Here is a 21371-nt window from a genome sequence, read left to right on the forward strand (position 1 = left end):
AATTAATGATGTTCAGATCCTGAAATATTAATAAATAGCATTTTGTAGAAAACATATCAAAGATAAACATACAGTTTCTCCATCTCAGTTCTGAATATGCATCATTCCGTGCTGATATGCCCAATGCGACTCTTTGTCTCACGCCAGGATTCCATAATGGTTGACTGGGTCCTCAGTCAAGCCTGCTCCAACTCTCACTCTTTCCTCTCCTTTCCACATTAGGGCTCAAATTGTCCTAATGTTGTGGCTTTATTTAAGAAAGGATGCAGGGATAACCCAGGGGAATAAAGAACAGTGAACCTTATATCGATAAGGAGGGTTTCTGAGAGATATGATTTGTTTGCATTTGGAACGGGGTACTGATTGGGGATGATCAGCCATGATCACATTGAATGGCGGCGCTAGCTCGAAGGGTCGAATGGCCTACTCCTGCACCTATTGTGTATTGTCTATTGAAAGACAAGAGCTGATTAGGGTTTGACACAAAATGCTGGAATAACTCAACGGGACAGGCAAAAGAAGAGAAGAGATAGGGGACATTTCGGGTCAAGACCGTTCTTCAGACTGACATCAGGGGGAGGGAGGTAGATAGATAAGGAAGTATGAAGGTGTGTTAACAGAGCAAAGGGAATGAAGAATTATTAAAATATAGAATAAATCCTAAGGTGGGAGAAGGTCACAAGGTTTCAAGGTCAGTTTATTGTCACATGTACCAATTAAGGTACAGTGAAATTTGAGTTACCATGCAGCCATACTAAGTGAAAAGCAACAAGACACACAATCACATTTAAGTGAACATAAACATCCATCAGTGGATTCCACATTTCTCAATGTGATGGAAGGCAATAAAGTTCAATCTTCTTCCTCTTGTTCTCCCGCAGTCGAGTCAGTCAAATCATCCGCAGTCGGGCTGATCAAAGCCCCCGCAGCCGAAGTCGAAGCTCTCGTCAGGATGATCGAAACCCCCAGAGACCGCGGGCTTCACGATGTTAAAGTCCACAGGCTCCGTGGTTGGAGCTTCGATCCCAGACAAAGGGATTGCAAGCTCTGCTATGTTAAAGTCCCACAGACTCCTGCGGCTTGGAGCTCCGGGTCGGTCTCCAGGAAAGGCCGCCATCTTCACGATGTTAGGCCGCAGTGGGGACGGAGATACGATAAGGAAATAAATCGCATCTCCATCAAGAACAGAGATTGAAAAAAAGTTTCCCCCAACTGGTCGTAGAATTGGGAAGGGAGAGAGAAGGAAAGTAAAGGTTTTTTGAAGTTAGTCAGCATACCTTTGTGTGTGGGAAATCATGTCTCTGGAATTTTGGAAAGGGACCAAGAAGATTGATGAGGACAGGGCAGTTATCAATTGGGATATGTAGTAAATGTTGCCAACATGGACTTCAACAAGACCTTTGACAGGGTCCCCATGATAGGCTGGTCTGGAACGTTAGAACATACAGGACCCTGTGTAAGCTAACCAATTGGATACAATAGAGGGTGTTAGGAGGTAGAGGGTGACAGGGGAGGGGTTTTCAGATTGGAGACATATGAACAGTGGTGTACAGCAAGGATCAGTACTGGGTCATGTTCTTTACGATAAATAATAGTGATTGGAATAAGAAAGTAGGCAGCATGATTAATATGTTTCTGGTAACATCAACGTTTATGGTATAGGGGAGAGTGATGAAGGTTGTCAAAGATTACAACTGGATATAGATCAACTGAGAAAGGGCAAGGGAATGCTGATGGATTTTAACTCAGACAAGTGCAAAGTGACGCATTTTGTCAGAGTGTTGTACAGTGTTGTTGAACAGAGAGGCCTTGGAGAACAAGTGCAGAGTTCCCTGAAGGGAGTAACAATTGTTGACACGGAGGTGAAGAAGGCACACAGCACACTAGTCTTCATCAGCACTTCCATTGATTATAAAAGTTGGAAGATCATGTTACAGTTGTACAAAAGGTTGGTTAGGCCACACTTGGAGCATTATGTGGAATTCTGATTGTCGCCGTGCAGTGAACATATGATTAAGTTAGAGAAAGTAGAGAAAAGATTTATACGGATGTTGCCTGGATTGAAGAGTTTGAGTTCTTATTTCTGTTCTCTTGTGATTGTATAGACCGGGTCTATTTACCTTGGACCAAAGGGGACTGACGGGTGACCATATAGAGTTTATAAAATTATGACAGGCATAGATAGGGTAGATAACCAGAATCTGTTTCCCATGGTAGATAGATATATATAATTAAAACTCAAATCTTGACCACTTCCTGTTTGCACTGCATATTGTTTTTAGAAAAAAACGCTACCACTGAATGTCTACTGAACCGTGATTTTTGGCCATCTTACCCAGTCCCACTCCGCTGCGCGGGACAAGAGCATTTTTCCCATCGATGTTAAATAAAAGACTTATTAATGCTTAAAAAATGTTGACACTCTCTCTCCTGTCAATCACGCCATGAAGGCCATTCCCTTCCGGTGGGAGGGGGAGGGACTATAAAACCCGGAAGTGTGGACTGCCTCAGTAGGCTGTGGGCCGAACATCAAAAATGTGTCTAGAAATCGGTTTTCGTGACCCAAGTCACCAAACTCCATGAAATCTTCCACAGATTTAGATGAAATATAATTGAGAAGGAAGTCATAAGATAAGATAAGATACTAAGATAAGATACAAATTTATTGTCATAACTCGTCATTGCCAAACGTTGCACGTTAATTCATTAAACTAATTAGAAAATGAGATCGGGAAAATAAGCGCCATCTAGTGGCCAACGCCCGTATTACACCATGGGCAGCCTATTTCCGTGTTGCAGTCCATTTAAACTATATATTATTATACCACTATATATATATATATATGTAACCTGGAAATATGAATGTAATCACATATAATTAAGTATAACTATAATTATATAAAAATAATATGATGAATATAATTGTGAGTGTGTTTTTTTAATGACACTGTCGCAGAGGTCCTGCTCCTGAACCAGCCTAATTAATGGGTTAGGGCAGTTCTTGTGGGTTCCTCCCTTTACTGAACCCCACTGACTGCCAGTGTGCATAGTGGGGGTGATGGCCATTGTGGGACTGGGGCAGTGCCAGGCAGGGGCGGATTAACCATTAAGCAGACTAAGCACGTGCTTAGGGCACCAGGGCCAAAGGGGGCACCACAAAGTTGGGAAAAGGGTGAAAAGAAAAAAAAACGAATGAAGATTTGTAAAAAATTCCGTATCTCCACTTTTTATGTAATTGTTGAAAAGTTAGAAACGGAAATGAGGAGACGAAAGGTGTACACTGAAATAGCAGACAGATTCTCTTGTCTGACAGATGTTCCTAATGCCACCCAACAAGGTGCTAATTCCCAATTATCAGAAAGTGAAAGGTACTCAAAGACTTGTCAGACACTCATTGATGTTTATCCAGATGACATGAACAACACTTTGTCTACAGAGCTTCAGCAGTTCCATTCATATGTTCTTCATAAGTTTAAAACAACCAAGAAAACATCTTTCACTCACATGGAACTTTACAACACAATTACAGAAGACAAACTAGAGAGTGCCTTTCCAAATGTTGAAATTGCATTAAGAATATTTTTAACATTAATGGTCACTAACTGCACAACAGAGAGGTCTTTCTCACAACTGAAAAGTATAAAAAACCCAAATAGATCAGTTATGCTTCAAGAAAGACTTGACTCACTGTGTATATTAATAATTCAAGCAGACATTCTGAGAAGTATTAATTTTGAGGATGTTATCAGTGATTTTGCGAAAATGAAATGTAGAAAAATGCCTTTCAGGTCATGAATATTGGAATTTTGATACATTTAACTTGTGAAATATTAAAATAGATGTTGTATTGCATTTTTGTAGAACTTTATGTAGCCCAAGCTTGGCTTAGTTTGTACAGTATATTGTGTTATCATATGAATACATTTTTGTACTGCTGCAACCTGCATTGTATATCTGGTCAGACAGGTCAACAACTAAAATGGACTGGATCAGTGTGGAAAGGAGAGGGGCACCAAGATTGGTCAGTGCTTAGGGCACCAGTGAGCCTTAATCCGCCCCTGGTGCCAGGCAAGCATGTTCCAGTCGCTTTAATAGGAAATTAAATGAGACTGCAGCAGATGTCCCAGGTTTTAAGGGCTCATGAACTTGCCTAATTATGTGTCTGTGTATGCCTTTCAAACAGTGTATCTTTGGATGTAAGTGTGTATGTACGTGTGGATGGATGTATGTGTGCATGTATGTTTGGATGTGTACATGTATGTCTGCGTGTGAGTGGATGTGTGTGTGTGCGGATTTATGTGTGCATGTATGTGTGTGTTTGCATGCATGGAAGTGTGCGTATTGATGGATGTGTGTGTATGGATGTGCGTATGCATGTATGTGTGGATCGGTGTGTGGATTGTCGCAGTCATTCACCGGCACGCCATTATCATAAGTAATTCACTCATTGTTTAAATAATTTGACCAAATAAACAGTGAAACGATCCACATTAAAATAAAACTTTATATAATCATTTTTTTCAACAATTTATTTCTTTTGTGTACTTTGAACATTTACAAATGATGCAATGCGCTGGTAGGACATGCCTGCGGTCAGTGTGCTCGACAGTTGCTGTTTGTTGACTATGACTTGTCATGGATCGAAGCAGTCTCTTTGGGGCCGGCTCATCTGCTTCACCATCAGGAACTGCCTCTTGAGGTGATTCACCTGCTTCAGGCTTTTCAGCGTCTTGAACTCAATTGAAAGAGGAAAAAGAAAACAGAAAAGGAATGAAAAGTAAAATAAATCAACATCCTCAAATATATCTTTTCATTTTTCAAAGTAACATCATATGACCATAAGTAAAAAGATTTGTTGTTTGAGTCCTATCATTACCTTTCTTCCTTCTAGACTTTGCTATCGCTCGATTTATCGTTGTTATGTTGCAGAAGTGACGATAGCACTCTGCATGATAACCCGGGATACACTGCTGCCTCCTAATAATAGAAGATAATATGTGTCAGGGTGTATTTTACATCTTTTCATGTTTTATATTATGTAAGACAATATCGACATATCAATGAGGAAATTAAACATGTATGCATGTCCAGGTAGATGGGATGGCAAGTCTGCAAATTATCAAATTAGTGTTCATTAAAGCACAGTGAATGTCCACACAAAACACTTTTGTGTGGACGGGCTCTAAAGAGTGGAGGGGCAGAAGCTGCAGAAAAAAAAATCTGATTTTATTTAGGTCTGCATGGACTTCAATTCATAAAATTTCAACCTCTTCTTAATGTTAATAAATTTTGTTAATTAATAATAATTAATAAATTAATTAATAATTGTTAATAAATAATGTTAATTAATCTTAATAAAATTCCACCTCCAGTTTAAATTCCATTTGGAATATTTTGGAGGACCAAGAAACCAAGAAGAATGTTAATGAAAATAACAATAGGTTACTACCATAGAAAAACTAGTTCACGTTCACATATCACCTATAGGGTGATTTCACGAAAGGTCACTGGAGCGTAGATCCGCACCCACGTGACCGAAAATCTCAACTGGAGTACATGTTATACATCGGTACATGTTAGTGAATGGGAAAACACGCACTTTCCCACCCGTTAAAAACATGGAAAACGGCCGATATTTGAGCTGAAATTTTCTGTGCTAGTCGGGGTGACCGTGAAGCACAGCGACCTAAATTTTCAGGCAAAAAAAAAGATAGAAAGTAAGGTAATTACAAGAGGGAACTGAAGGTGGAAAAACAGCGGAAGTGCTTAGCAGACATTTGCCGTGGAGATTTAAAGATCCAAAATATCGGGAATTATCGCGTTTGCTCGCTGAATTTCATCAAAAGTAAGTTAATAATGCCTTACTTTTGATGAAATTCAGCGAGCAAACGCATTAATTCCCGTTTTCGAGTGTAAATTCTACACACATGTAGAATAAAGCTCCTCGGCCCACAGCCTACAGTCTCCGGAAGATGGGGTAGCGAGAGGTCACGACTCTCAGTTTGAGCAGTGAATAACACTGAACACGTGCCTACTAAACTGTGATTGGTTTTACTGACCTGTGAGTGCCCTTCAGGTAGTTTGAAAAAGCAAATGTGGTGGTGGTTGGTTTGAAAAAACAAAGTAATTGTGGTGGTGGCGGTTGGTTGGTTTGAAAAAGCTAAGCAAGTGTGGTGGTGGTGGTGTTTGGTTTGACAAAACCTAAGCAAGTGTGGTGGTGGTGGTGATGGTTGGTTTGAAAAAGCTAAGCAAATGTGGTGGTGGTGGTGGTTGGTTTGAAAAAGCTTATAATTAAAAGTCTAAACTTTACCACTTCCTGTTTGCACTGTATATTGATTTTAGAAAAAATGTTACCACTTATGCCTGTGATTTTTGGCCATCTTACTCAGAGTCCCCCTTCGCTCATCAGGTGCAGAGGATTTTTCCTATCGATGAAAAATAAAAGTTATTAGTGTTTATAAAATGTTGAGATTTTCTCTCCTGCCATGAAGGCCACACCCCTTCCGGTGGGAGGGGGAGGGACTATAAAACCCAGAAGTGCGGGCATGGCTCAGTCACTGCAAGATGGGGGCGAGAGAGGTCACGACTGTCTGAGCTGTGAACCAACTAAACACACTGAATGTCTACTGAACCGTGAGTGTGGTTTTAATGTGGTTTTTATTTGGTGTTTTGTGGTGGTTTCACCCTGCTTGAAATGGTATGAAACTGCACTTGAATTTGGTGGCCTTGCACCCTGCTTGAAATGGTATGAAGATGCACTTGAATTTGGTGGCCTTGCACCCTGCTTGAAATGGAATTTCAAGGAATAGCCTTGAGTCAACTGCCAGCCCACCAGCCGTGAGTGAGTGAGCTGCCATCACGCGAGGCTTGAGTGACTGAGCTGCCAGCCCAAGAATCCATTCGGGCCACAATGTCCATACTAGCCCTCTGGAAACCAGTCCCTTCAGCCCATAACATCCATACTAGCGCTCCAGAAAGCCACCAATATTGGAATTGGTGGAGAGGTGGAATATTGCATTGGGGGACCAGTCCACCCATGTGAACATGAGACCCAACGGGTCCCACTTAGTCTAGTATAAAATGGCATGAGCTTCAAGGTGATGGAGGAAGTTTAAAAGAGATCTGAGAGGTATGTTTCTCATGCAAAGAGTCATTGGTTTCTGGAATGAGATGATGGTTGGAATTAAAGCAGTGGGCCAAAGAGCTTGTTTCTATGCTGTCCCACTCTGCGACTATAATCTCTCACCCTATCAGTCTCCACTTTCAACAGATCGTCCTTTGGCTTTTCCAATACCAGCTGCTGGATGTCAACATTTCTTTCTCATCTTTTCGTTTCACAATGCAAGACGTCAGATTCAGTTCATCAATGACTGGTTTATTCCATCACTCCTAATTTGTGGCAACAGACTGAGCCATGAAAGGGAATGTAACGCCTACTCTTTGATCATCAGCACCATCCACCCCACCCCACTCCACCATCCAGAGCCTTTAACGGGCTGCCCAGGTGATGACTTTGGTTCTCATTCCTTTCCCCTCTGCAACAGGCATGAATCTTTGGTGGTAGCCAATGTGTCACTATCTTCAGGTCACTTTATTGAGTGCCACATGACTAGTGTTGGACCAGATATTAGAGCAGTTGCTCGTATCCCAAAGCAGATCTGACCACAGGTTTAAGAGTAAAATATTTGTTACCTTCAGCCTTTAGGTCAATCTTTATTGAAGACCAGATCTGCAGTTTGTGCAATCTTTCCAGATATTATTTGAATGACTCCTTTCACATTGGGTGTTAGACATTAGTTAGGAAATGGTGTTGTGTAAACTGTTGGGACTGAAGGCAGATAAATCCTCAGGGCCTGAAGATTTATCTCAGAGTGCTCAAGAAGGTGGCCCTAGAAATCGTGGATGCATTAGTGACCATTCTCCAATGTTCTATAGACTATGGATCAGTTTAGTTTAGTTTAGTTTAGTTTAGCGATACAGCGCGGAAACAGGCCCTTCGGCCCACCGTGTCCGCGCCAACCAGTGATCCCTGCATATTAACACTGTCCAGCACACACTTGGGACAATGTTTACATTACTACCAAGCCAATTAACCTAACCTGTACATCTTTGGAGTGTGGAAGGATACCGAAGATCTCGGAGAAAACTCCCTTGGTCAAGGGGAGATCAGGGAAACCTACTCTGCAAGCTAAAGGGAGAAAGATTATATCAAAGTGCTGTCCTGCATGCTTGCCACAGTTAAATGGGCGTGTGCTGTGAACAGTCAGTTATGCGAGTTGTGAGGAGCCACTGAGTCCATAGGGAATGTACCAGGGCAGATGGAGACACAGTTGCCCGAGTGGGCTAGTTTTCTCCATGTGCCTGTGTGTATTTATCTGTGTGCTTGTGTCAGTGTGTAGTTACATTAATATCTGTGTGTGCATTGTAAGCTGTGCACGAAATGCTGCATAGAGAAAGCATGCAAACTGCAAAGTTGAACTTTTCAACTAGTTAACAGAACATACCCTGAAAAAACACATGTGAATGTGGAATTTCTTTCCTGCATTGCTCCCAGTCCTGTGTGATCCGCTCATGGCTTTGATATCTATTGGTCACCATCTACTAACCAAATTTCATTTTGGACCTCCACAATTTTTTGCTGGTCTGGGATTGTAAAGTCTCACCAGAGAGTCTCATAGAGACATCCTGCAGAGCCATTAGCGCAGTGATCAGCTGCTCTTTAAGCTGTGGCATCAACTATCAAATGAATGGGTCAGCAGATGTGCGTTCTTGTACTGATAACATGGTAGCAAGCTGAATGTACACTCTAAACATGCGTACATAATTGGAGGACACGACGAGCTGGAGTAGCTCAGCGGGTCAGGCAGCATCTCTGGCGAACATGGATGTTGAATTACCAGTTTGTGGCTTATCCATGTTATCCAGAGATGCTGCCTGACCCGCTGAGTTTCTCCAGCACTTTGTGTCTTTTTTGTAAACCAGCCTCTGCACTGGTTTTGTTTCTACTACTTATTTGTACTAAGATTCAATCGATTATCACACTCCATATGCACAGGCATAATCATTCGCAGTTTCCCCACAAAACACAGAATCAGTGTGATTGTTTGAATGTAGAGAAATTTTAACGCAAAATACACATTTTAACTCCTTCAATTCTTTCATTCATTTTCAGAAATTGACCAGCAGATGGGGCTACATTCAAAGCCAAATGCTAAAGGTGAAAGGCCAACGTTAAACCAAGAATCATACTGTTCTCTGCAGGCCATTTTTAATAAAAATAACCTACACAACCACAAATCTGAAAATCATGCTCCTAAGCCCATCAGCACCTCTACTTCCTTCGAAGATTCACTATGTCAACAAATACTCTCTTGAACTTGTGCAGGTGTACAGTAGAGAGCATATTGACTGGTTGCATCATGGCATGGTTTGGTAACTCGAATCCCCTAGAACAAAGGAGATTATAAAAAAAGGTTTTTAAAAATGATTAAAAAAGTGAAGTAAAACTGTGCTCGGTCCATCAGGGGTATTGACCTTCCCACCATTGAATGAATCTATAGGAGGTGCTGTCTCGGAATGGCTACCAACATCATCAAGGACCCACACCACCCTGGCCACACTCCCATTTCACTCCTGCCATCGGGAAGAAGGTATAGATAGGAGCCTGAAAACTGTAATGTCAGTTTCAGGAACAGCTTAGTCCGAACTAGCATCAGGCTATTAAACACTACGAACTCCAACTAAACTCCGAACTGCCTTGATTGCACGAAGGACATGGGGCTTTGCTTTGGTTTTTGCACTACATTGTTTGTTTGGGTAAAAAGAATAGGTGACTTTTCAGGTCAGAACCGTTCTTCAGTCTGAAAGTAGAGGTGGGGGACTTTATGGGCACCACCCTACCTGAGGTTGTCAGTTGCTAGCCCTGAATTGGTCAGGACTTTTCGCACCTCCAGTTTATTGACTGAGAAACAAAAACCAGAACCACAGCTTAACCCCTCACAACCACAGCAGTTCAACAATGTGACACCAAACCATCCTGCTCATGGAAATAGCAAACAACAGACCAGCCAACTGCTTAATGCGGTGAACCTGAGAGATTTTCACCAAGAAGACGGCTTTGAATACTGCCAAGATGTTGTGACATTGATTGTACGAATATCCTGATTTGTAGGACCCAACTTGACTTGCAGCTGTAAATCGGAGAATTGCTGACTTGCTTAAATTAAAAATGAGGCCAGTTATGCCTAATACCTTCCAATGTGTTTGTCCATCATCGATGTAGCAAAGTATAGTTACTGTACAAGTATCTGAGACTATTGGTCTGAAGGTGTGAGTTCAAGTCCCACCATGGCAGTGGAGGAGTTTAAATTTAAGTAATTATATAAATCTGGAATAGAAAAAAAGTCCTCAATACTACGACAATCTGGGTAACAGAAATTCACGTTATGGAATTCACAAACCAAAACCAAAAATACTGATATACTGAATACAAATTTGCTGTCACAGATTTATGTTTAAAGATCGAGTTAAGGACAGTGTTCTAGGAATACAGAAATCACCTGTTGTTTCTAATGCTGAGCATGAAACTGCAGCATTTAGTTATATTTCAGGATTCGAACATTGCCAGCAAGATCAGTATTTATTACTTATCCTTGATTGCCTTTGCAATGGTGGTGTTGAACCACTGTGGCTCAATCCTTTTGATGAAGGTCCTCCAGAATACATTTGGATAGCGAGATCCAGAATTTAGACCCAGTGTTGAATAAGGATTAACAACGTATTTCCAAATCAGGGTGATTTCCAACTTGACGGGAAAGATGTGGATTCTGGTCTCTCCTTGCACATGTGTCCCATGATCTTCTAAGTGGTAGAAGCATGTGTTTGATAGGTACTATTGCAGTTATGCAGCTGGACCTTTAGCCCAACTTGCCAATGCTGATCAAGATGCCCCATCTACACTCGTCCCACCTCAGATTCTTATTAAACCTATCCATCCTCTCCTTAAAACGATGTCCCTGGTTCTTGATTCCTCAACTCCAATCTTTTACCCAAAGATGCTGCGTGTTTAACCTATCTTTTCTCCTTCTGATTGTGTACAACTATAAAATCAACCCTCAACCTCCTTGGTCCAAGGAATAAAGTCCTCACCTACACAACCTCTCGCTATAGCTCAGGTCCTCAAGTCCTGACAACATCCGCATAAATCTTCTCTGCACACTTTTCAGCTTAAGTGCTGTTAGATAATTAGGTAATTAAGCCTGGGTAATTAACTGAAGTACACTTTGTAGATATTGCATACTGAAGCTACCGCATATCCAGTGTTGGAGGAAATGAAAGCTTTGAGCAAGGATGGGTGAATGGAGTCCTGGGTGGCTTCAAGTTTCTTGAGCTTTGGAGCTGTGCTCACTGAGCCTGTGTGATATATCCATAGTAACTGGTGGGAAGGATTTGAGATCTCAAGAAGTGTACTGATCATTGCAGACACCCAATCTATTTCTACCCTGTTGTAGCCATAATATTTATTTGGTCGGTCTGGTTAGGTTTCTGGTCAAAGACCACTCCTTTGAGGTTGATATTGACCGTATGGCATCCAGTTTTGAACTTCTCAACAGGAGAAATCTTCTTCTCTAGATGCCTTAGTAATACTGTATATTGTAAGGGTGGCACAATGGTGCAGCTGGTAAAACTGCTGCCTCACAGCACTAGAGACCCGGGTTCAATCCTGACCTTGAGTTCAATCTTGACCTTGTCTGTGTGGAGTTTGCACATTTTCCTTATACCCACGTGGATTTCCTCCGGGTGCTCCAGTTTTCTCCCACATCGCAAAAACTTGAACAAAAGGCACCACTTTTGTTGTCATCCTGTCATCTTGCACCTTTTCTGAAACCAGAAAAGATTCAGGATTTTTTTTTGTCTGAGCCCCTTGCCTCCCACACTGGGATATATCTCATCAGCCCATGGGGCTTTAATCATTGTTAAGTCCGCTAAGACATCTAATATCTCCTATCATCTAATATATCTCTTCCTTTTCAATGTATTCAATGCCTACTAACAATCCAACATATCTGACCTGCTCTATGGCATTCTGTGGCCTTCTCTACATTGGTGAGACTAGGTGTAGTCCATGTGATCATTTTGCAGAACATCTGAGCTCTGTTCACAGTTCATCTTGAACTTTAGGTTTCATGTTATTTCAGCTTTGTTTCCTTCTCCCACACCAACCTTTCTGTCCTCGGCCTTCTCCACTGCCACAGTGAGGCCAAAAAACTAGAACACCTTATATCCCGTTGGGTGACTGACAACCCAGTGGTATCAACATTGAATTTTCCAATATCAGCTAACCCACTCCCCCTGTATTCTTTCCCCAATCCCACCAGTCCATCCAGGGTCTCTCTCTCTCCCCCCCCCCCTCATCATCTGGACTCATCACCCACCCCCCAACCTGGATCCATCAGCCCATCACCCACGTAGCTATCTACATGGGTTTCTTGGTTCACCTTATCTATCCTCTCCCTCACCAACCTCCATCTGCCTCCCTTAGGTAGTTCCACCAGTCTGAGCACTCCCTCCACCGGCATCCCCCAGCTAGGACCATCTATCAATCCTCCCCCTCACCTATTACCTCCCAGCCTCTGTCCCACCCATCCCCTCTCATTTCTATACACTGGTTATCTTCTCTATACACTCCCAGTCATGATATAGGGTCTCACCCCTAAACATCATCACACATAGGCATGTGCGCTGCCTGTGTGCCTCGTCCGTGGTACAGAACTAAATGATATGCAAGAAAGGAAGTGAAAACATTCAATAAACTATTTTTCACTGTCTGCTATATTACACGATCCACACTGAGGCCACAGTGAAACATGCTGTCATCAGTTATATGAATAACCAAGCAGCGTGGCCTAAATAAACAACCTCTAACCTGACATGGCAGGAAATAATTAGCACTTATATATATTTTTTTTTAAAACAGTTAGCGCTGCTGTACCAGCAGCACAGTTGAATCTGAAGGGGTTTTCTGCCATGTTATTGCCTCCACCACCACTGCTGCTGATACTATCGCTTCACTGTGGTTTTTCTTCTCAATTCTGGGTGCGAGTGACAACCAACACAGTGACTGAATTCACAGAATTGTCATTAGCTAAATCAGACAGGATGTTGGGATTGCATCACACAATTAACCTGCTTACATTGTCTCCAATGGAGGATAACCTACCGACTTTATACTGCCAATAATTCAGATAAATGCTGCGAGCAGCCTTTGTTAATTGTGGTGTTCATTGACTTTGTTGTTCATAAAACTGGTCTCCGTACCATAAAGAGTTGTGTGTGCATTACACTGTGATGGGTTTAGTTTAGTTTAGTTTAGTTTAGTTTAGTTTAGTTTAGTTTAGTTTAGTTTAGTTTAGTGACACGGCGTGGAAACTGGCCCATCAGCCCACTTAGTCCGTGCCGATTAGCGATCCCCGCACACTGACACTATCCTACACACATTAGGGACAATTTATGATTATATCAAGCCAATTAGCCTACAAACCTGTACGACTTATTCAGTGTGGGAGGAAACAGGAGATATATAAGAAAACTCATGCAGGTCACGGGGAGAATGTTCAAACTCTGTGGTAGTCAGGATCTAACCCGAGTCTCGGGCGCTGTAAAGCAGCAACTCTACCGCTGCGCCACTGTGCTGCCCATCAGATACTGGCAGAGACAGTGAAACTCATGCTGAAACTGGAACTATTAATGCCAGATTTATTTTGCGTATAGTTTCACATATGCTATGAGCCTTACCTTTATCTGTACTCTGCATCTGCCATATGCTTCCAGCCTTGTCTTTCTTCATCCACCTCTCAATATCTATCGACACCCTGGGTTCCATGGCTTGCCTTCCTTACTCTTCATCCTCAGAGGAACATGTTGGCCTTAAACTCCCACTTTCACTTTTAAAAGATTTCCATATGTCGGGTGTAGTTTTGTGTAGAAAATAAGTAAATAGAGTACGATATCCCCAGCCCTCCAACCTTGCACTCCCACACAAGATGCCCCCATCAACACCCAAACCTTGCTGCATGGTACCTCTGTGGCCAAGTTCACCAACAAAAGTTACCTCAACTATCTTACATAGAAAAAGAGCTGGAGCTGCTGGGCAGGCACATGGGAAAATGAATGGAAGAAGTGGAAGATCAGGCGATGGTAATGGAGTCAAGAAAATCACTGCAGCTGGTTTCATTAGTGTCTGCCAATTAATCCCAGTCCCCCTTCGAAGGCAGTTAAAACTGAAAACATTTAAACATAATCCATGCAAAACTCTATCTTCATAGACTATCTCCAAGTTGGGAGGTCATGTTGCCGTTAAATAAGGCATTGGCGAGGCCACATTTGTTGTATTGTGTCCAGTTTTGTGCACCGTGTTATAGGAATGATGTTGTCAAGCTGGAAAGGGTGCAAAGAGCACAGAGAAGATTTACGAGGATGTTGCCAAGACTCGAGGGCCTGAGCTATAATGAGAGGTTGAGCAGGCTGGGACTTTATTCCTTGGAGCACAGGAGGTTGAGGGATGATCGTATAGAGGGGTACAAAATCATAAGAGGAATTCACATTCGGTAGACACACAGAATCGCTTGTCCAGAGCAGATAGATAGAGGAGGTACTTGTGGCGGATTCTATCGTAATGTTTAAGAAACATTTAGACAGGTGAATGGATAGGATAGGTTTGCAGCGATATGGGTCAAACGCAGGCAGGTGGGACAAGTGTAGATGGAACATGTTGGTCGGTGTGAGCAAGTTTGGCCAAAGGGCCTGTTTCCATGCTGTATGACTATCTCATCCTGGTAACTGCTAATTCTCCACCAACCTGTAAATAATAATAATAATAATAATAATAATATATTTTATTGTCATTGCACGTCAGTGCAACGAGATTTAGTATGCAGCTTCCAACCGAGGTAAAAGAAGAGTAAAATAAATAAATAAGCTGTGTGATGTGGCCATCCGAGGGAGACAGTCCAGGGGGGGTGGGGGGCACTCAGCAGGGCCGGTTCAGAGTCGCTATAGCTCTGGGAATAAAACTGTTTCTGAGTCTGGAAGTTCGGGCGTAGAAGGCCTTGTAACGTCTGCCGAAGGGAAGTAGTTCGAACAGTCCATTACAAGGGTGTGAGGAGTCTTTATGGATGCTGACGGCCTTTCTGAGGCACCGTGTGTGGTAGATGCCCTCCAAGGCTGGTAGCTGTGTCCCAATGATCCTCTGCTCTCTGTGGACGACGTGCTGAAGAGCTCTCCTCTCCGCCTCCGTGCAGCTGAGATACCACACAGAGATGCCATACGTTAATATGCTCTCTGTGGTGCAGCGGTAGAACATTGTCAGCAGCTGTTGGGGCAGACCAGTCTTTTTTAATGTCCTCAGGAAGAACAGTCATTGCTGTGCCTTCTTGACCAGCGCAGCGGTGTTGGTGGACCATGTGAGGTCCTCAGAAATGTGAGTGCCCAGAAACTTAAAGCTGGACACTCTCTCCACAATTTCCCCGTAAATGGAGATTGGGGCGTATTCTCCATTATGGGACCTCCTGAAGTCAATAATCAGCTCCTTGGTCTTGGAGGTGTTTATTGACAAGTTGTTACGTGTGCACCAGTCCGCCAGGTTCTGCACCTCCGCTCTGTATTTTGATCAGCCCAATCACTGTTGTGTCGTCTGCAAACTTCACGATGGTGTTGGTGTCGAATGCAGGAACACAGTCGTGAGTGAAGAGGGAGTAGAGCACGGGGCTTAGTACACAGCCCTGTGGTGTGCCGGTGCTCAGGGTGATAGTGGAGGACAGGTGCGGGCCCAGTCTCACTGCCTGCGGTCGCTCCGTCAGAAAGTTCAGGATCCAATCGCATATCGGCGAGCTGAGGCCTAGCTGGTGGAGTTTGGTGGTGAGCTTGGTGGGGATGACCGTATTGAATGCAGAGCTGAGTAGAGCTGACTCAGAATCTCAAATGTGTTTAAAGGAATTGCAGATGCTGGTTTACACCGAAGATAGACACAAGAGTAACTCAGCGGGTCAAAAACTAGAAGTATGAAAAGGTTAGAAATTAGCGGTATGAAGAGGTACTAGTTTCCCTCTCCCCTGACTCTCAGTCTGATGTAGTGTCTCGACCTGAAACATCACCGTCCTTTTCTCCAGAGTTGTTGGCTGACCCACTGAGTTACTCCAGCAGTTTGTGTCTAGGTTGGAGAGATTCCAAGTCATCCAGACCAACAATGACCAAACAGGCTGAGTGCTGGTAAGAGATGTCACAATCAGGTTCAAGGGAAATAAAAGAAAGATATTAAAGAAAAATACAAAAAGTGTTGGAGTAACTCAGCAGGTCAGGCAGCATCCATGGAGAACATGGATAGGTGACATTTTGGGCCGGGACCCTTCTTCAGACTGATAACAGAAAGGTATAATTGAATCAACTGCACCTTTATGGGCCTATCTGCTGTAGAATTGTCAGCCTTTTACAACAGTGATGGATGTGCAGAGGGTGCGATCTAGACTCTAAAAGTGATCTAAAAGTCAGCCTGCAATAGATGCACATTTCTAACATTGTCTCTGCATGGAAGTGAAGGAGTCAAAACCACAGATGAAAAATTATCCTCAGTCAATGCTTCTAAATGCCCCAGACACTACTTCTGTAGTGTTTCAAAATGTGGCCTCATTAATCCCAATTGAACAGAATTTCAGGAAGTGGTGCAATATATAAAGCTATCACTATATTCCATCTTAACACCATCAATCAAGAATCAATTCCTAGGATATATTTAAATCCTCTCTGCTATTCTTAATCTGTTCACAAGATAAGGCTGCTCTTCCCACTGCTGGCTCTACTAATGAATCTAATGGAGGATCAGAGGGACATTGGGGAAGGGGTTACTTTTGATTTAGATCCTTAATTGTTTTAATCTATTTTGTGAACATTGGGAATGAAAGGGAAACAGACTCCTGCAATATTCCTGTTATTACCCATCACCTGATAGAGCAAGCACTTTCATAAAAAAATATTTCTGCAGAATTCTGCAGCTCAAACCCACATAAAAGGTATAATACCACGCCCTAACTTTAGAAACACTAAACCTCTACACAGCCAAAAACAGGAAATTATCAACTAATACCACGCCCTAACCCAAAACACATTGCAAAGTCAAGCATGTTCACATGATCCTAAATGATTTGTCACTCATGGTATATACATTCAACTTAAAGCATTGGAGAATTTAGGACACAAAACTTTCTTTGCCACCATCAACTTTTGAATTGGAACTAGGTACAGTAATCTTATTAGGCTAGAGATTCAAAGTCATAGAGTTGTAGAGAGATACAATACAGAAGCAGGCCCAAGATCAAACTGGCCACCAACCACCCATTTCACTGATACTGATCTTTATTCTCTGTAAATTCTTGGCGTGAATAGCATTGCAAAGGAGGTCTGGTGAAGCATGGTCACATGATTAATTTTTGGTCATCAAGCGGATAAGCATGTTTTAATATGAGCAAAGATAGAAAGTGCTGAAGAAACCAGGCAGTATCTCTGGATAGGTTACATTTCAGGTCGGGACAGCATTATGAACACATATCCCCGGACATTGGCAGACAGCCTGACAGTTGCAGAACTGGTTGTTAAAATGACTATGGAACAGCACAGGCAGAAATTTGAAAAGGTTAATGCAATATCTAGGAATGATGCGAAGAATTGCATAAAAAATGTAGCTAGCAGGATGACAGCAGTGTCTCTGGAGACCAACCACTGAAGACGACTCAGAGAACTCTTCAAGCCGAACCCCAGCCATGTTCCACCAGAACTATTAATATCTAAATATAATTACAGCAGAGAGTTTTAGAAGTTGTGAAAGCTCAGTCTTGCCACGGGAATATCTGGTGCATGTAGAAGGGTTCACTGGTGCACTTTGCGTGTCAGGAAAGGGGTTGGAAGCCAGGGCTCTAAACGCCTGGGGAGACGATGGGAGCGGGGATGGGTCGGCAGGTCATCCCATTCACAATCAGCTTACATTGTATATTTATTTATTTTGAGTTACTGGTACTCCAGGGTGCTTTAGAGACGGGAGGAGAGTCATCAGCGGGCCAGGGGTATATTGTCGTTTCATTATCACGTGACCTCCGTTGCTCCAGAAAAACAAATAATCCAGAAAGGCTCTGGAACTGATGGTGCCGAAAGATCGGTGTTCAACCTGCACTCAGCAATTAACACCCACGAGGAGCAGTACTTGATGCTGAGCTGGAGCATGAGCTAAAACCATCACCAAAATTATACTCAGTGACAATGGATGAGTGTTGTAAAATAAAAGCCTCCCGCTGCTACACATCCGAAACAAAACAGAAAATACTGGAAATACTCACAGATCAAGCAGCATCCTCACCTGTAATTTTCAGCTATTTTCTGTCTAATGATAGATAATACACTGGAGGTGATCTACCACTAGATTCATAGAGTTAACCGGTACTGAAACAGGCATTTCAGCCCACTATGATCATACTGAATATTATACTTAGTTATATTCAGTGATGGAAATGGGGGGGGGGGGGGGGGGGGGGGGGGGGGTTTGGGGGGGTACGCAGGGGGATGGCGTTCCCCTAATTTTTAGTTTCCAGTTTATGTCTAATTTCTGTACAAGAAGGGAGTCAGAGTTGTTAAATATGTTTTTTTTAAATGACCATGGATAATCGTTACAACTGCATTGACATCGACAAGAGTCACGTTGCATCGGCCATGAGATGAAAACGATTTGTTAACTACCATTGTTAGCACTTGTTTACAGCCAGTAGTTAACACGTGGTTATACATCAATACATCGATCCACATTCCTCAGTAAATGTAATTGTGTTTTGACCATGTATTAATGGGGGAATTTAATAAACTCACTGTCATTGCTCCAGACCGTGAGCATGGGCTTCTTCTGGTGTGCAGGTAGTCATGTTATTTTATTATTCAACGTTATTTTATTATTCTCTCACTCTCTCTCCCTCTCTCCCTCTCACCCTCTCTCACTGTGTCTCTCTGTCTTTCGCTCTCTCCTTCCCTTCTTCATTCCCTCTCTTGCTGTGTCTCTATCTGGCTTTCACTGGAGTAACTCAGCGGGTCAGGCAGCATTTCTGGAGAGAAGGAATAGGTGACGTTTTGGGTCGAGACCTTTCTTCGGACCTTCCATAGATCCAGCCTGACCTGCTGAGTTCTCCAGCACTTTATGTTTTGCTCTTAAAATTCAGAATTAAGGGACAGAAGTTTAGGGGTAATATGAGGGGGAACTTCTTTACGCAGAGAGTGGTGGCGGTGTGGAATGAGCTCCCAGTGGAAGTGGTGGAGGCAGGTTCATTGGTATCATTTAAAAATAAATTGGATAGGCATATGGATGAGAAGGGAATGGAGGGTTATGGTACGAGTGCAGGCAGGTGGGACTAAGGGGACAAAAATTTGTTCGGCATGGACTTGTAGGGCCGAGATGGCCTGTTTCCGTGCTGTAATTGTTATATGGTTATATGGTTATAAAATAAATCCATGGTCCGCTGAAGAAAAAACATTATAGACCACTCTGGAAGTCCTAATTTTGCTATACACTTTTTACTGTAGAACATATAACACTCCCCGAGTAATTTAATGGGGTTAGATTTTTTTTAAAATCTGTTGTCTAGAATTAATCGATACCCACCCTATGTACCATATCAGATTTAAATCAGAATTCCGATTTTTTGTTATCCTATTTGTCCAATTTTTGTGCCCGATTATTTGGCGGCCAATCAACCACTGCCTCTAAGGCGGTTGCGTCCAATCACCGACGACCTTCCCTTAAAATACCCGTCCAATCAACAAATCATTTTCCTCCCATCCAATCAGTCGCTGTCTCCAAGGGCATTACTTTTTCTATTACCTGCCCCCAATAAGAAACTGCATTTTCAGATTAAGTGCTTCAGTTAAATGAGAATGGAAGGGGAGAAAATTAAATAAGTAGTACCAATAGTTTTTTCCAGCCTAAATCGTGAGTGGTGAATATTTTATTGTGGATGGTTTTATTTAGTTTGAATCATTTTCAGATTTTTGTGATAAATTGTGTTCCTTATATTATAGGTCTCCTAAGAATCAGGATGAGTTAACTGCATGCGCTGAGGCTCTTCACTGTCAACTGTTGAAAATTGGTCGTGTTTTCAGTGAGATGGGTTGCTTTGTCTTATCGAATTGTAAAGGCAATGTGGCAGTCTTATAAAGCTATTTGGGAGCATTTTGGAAAAGCAAACTGTGATGCTTCACGATCTAGTGCAGAGAGAGCAAAGTACGAGGGGCTGAAAAAAGTATTAGAATCATCAGCTTTCGTAAATAACTTGGGCTTGTTGATGGACAGTTTGCTAGAATTGTCTGAACTGTCACTTGAACTGCAGAACCGAAATTGTACACTTAGTAAAGCACATGAGGAAATTAAACAAACTATCAAGGTTCTTGAATGTCAAATAGAGAAGCCAGGGAAATGTTATACTCAAGTGGAGAACGCAACAAGCCAGATGATATTTAATGGAATAAATTTGAGAGCTGGTAAAGTACCTACTATACATAGCCAACAGTTTTTGAAGAGTTTGGTCAATAACATGAAATCCAGGCTGCTTGAATTTACAACAGCTTCCAATGATAAATGTAAAAAGTTAATTAACAAGTCGAAATATTTAGATATTAACAATATTCCAGAAGATTAACCTTTGGGGATAATGATGTAGAAGAAATGGCAGAAACAATTTGGCTTTGTGTCAGAGCCTTCAGAGAATTCAAGGAATCTAAAGGGAAGGTAGTTTCTGCAGATTTTCAGCAGCTGCTAATGGCTGTAAATACAATTCTGGTATCAACAGCAGAATGTGAAAGAAGCTTCAGTGGCATGAATTTCTGCATGTACCACAACGTGCAAGACTTCAAACTGATCATCTCTCAACTCTTCTATTTATTAAGTTGGTGGGACCTCCTCTGTCAAAATTCAACACCGAAGAATATTTGAGAAGGGGTGCTGAAGAAACGGCATAAAGAAAGAAACAGGAGGTGACAGAAAAAAGTGGAGATGATATACCATTATGGAACATATTGGAATGTAAACAGAGAGAAAGAAATGCAAGAAAGCAGCTGTGACATATAATAAACTATATTATAAATACACAATAAACAAGTTATGCATTCTTGTACTTACATGGGTATGACCGCACATAAAAAAATTCCCCTCCCCCCCTCCTTCCCAACCTCAGCCTCACGGACCTTAGAGTACCCCTAGTTCCTAAAACCCATTTCCATTACTGGTTATATTTATCCTCTTTGACCACTTCGTGGCTGACAAGGCAAGTCAAGGATAGTGTTAAAGCCAA

Source organism: Leucoraja erinacea, chromosome 14 (genome assembly GCF_028641065.1).
Source record: "Leucoraja erinacea ecotype New England chromosome 14, Leri_hhj_1, whole genome shotgun sequence".
Lineage (NCBI taxonomy): Eukaryota > Metazoa > Chordata > Chondrichthyes > Rajiformes > Rajidae > Leucoraja > Leucoraja erinaceus.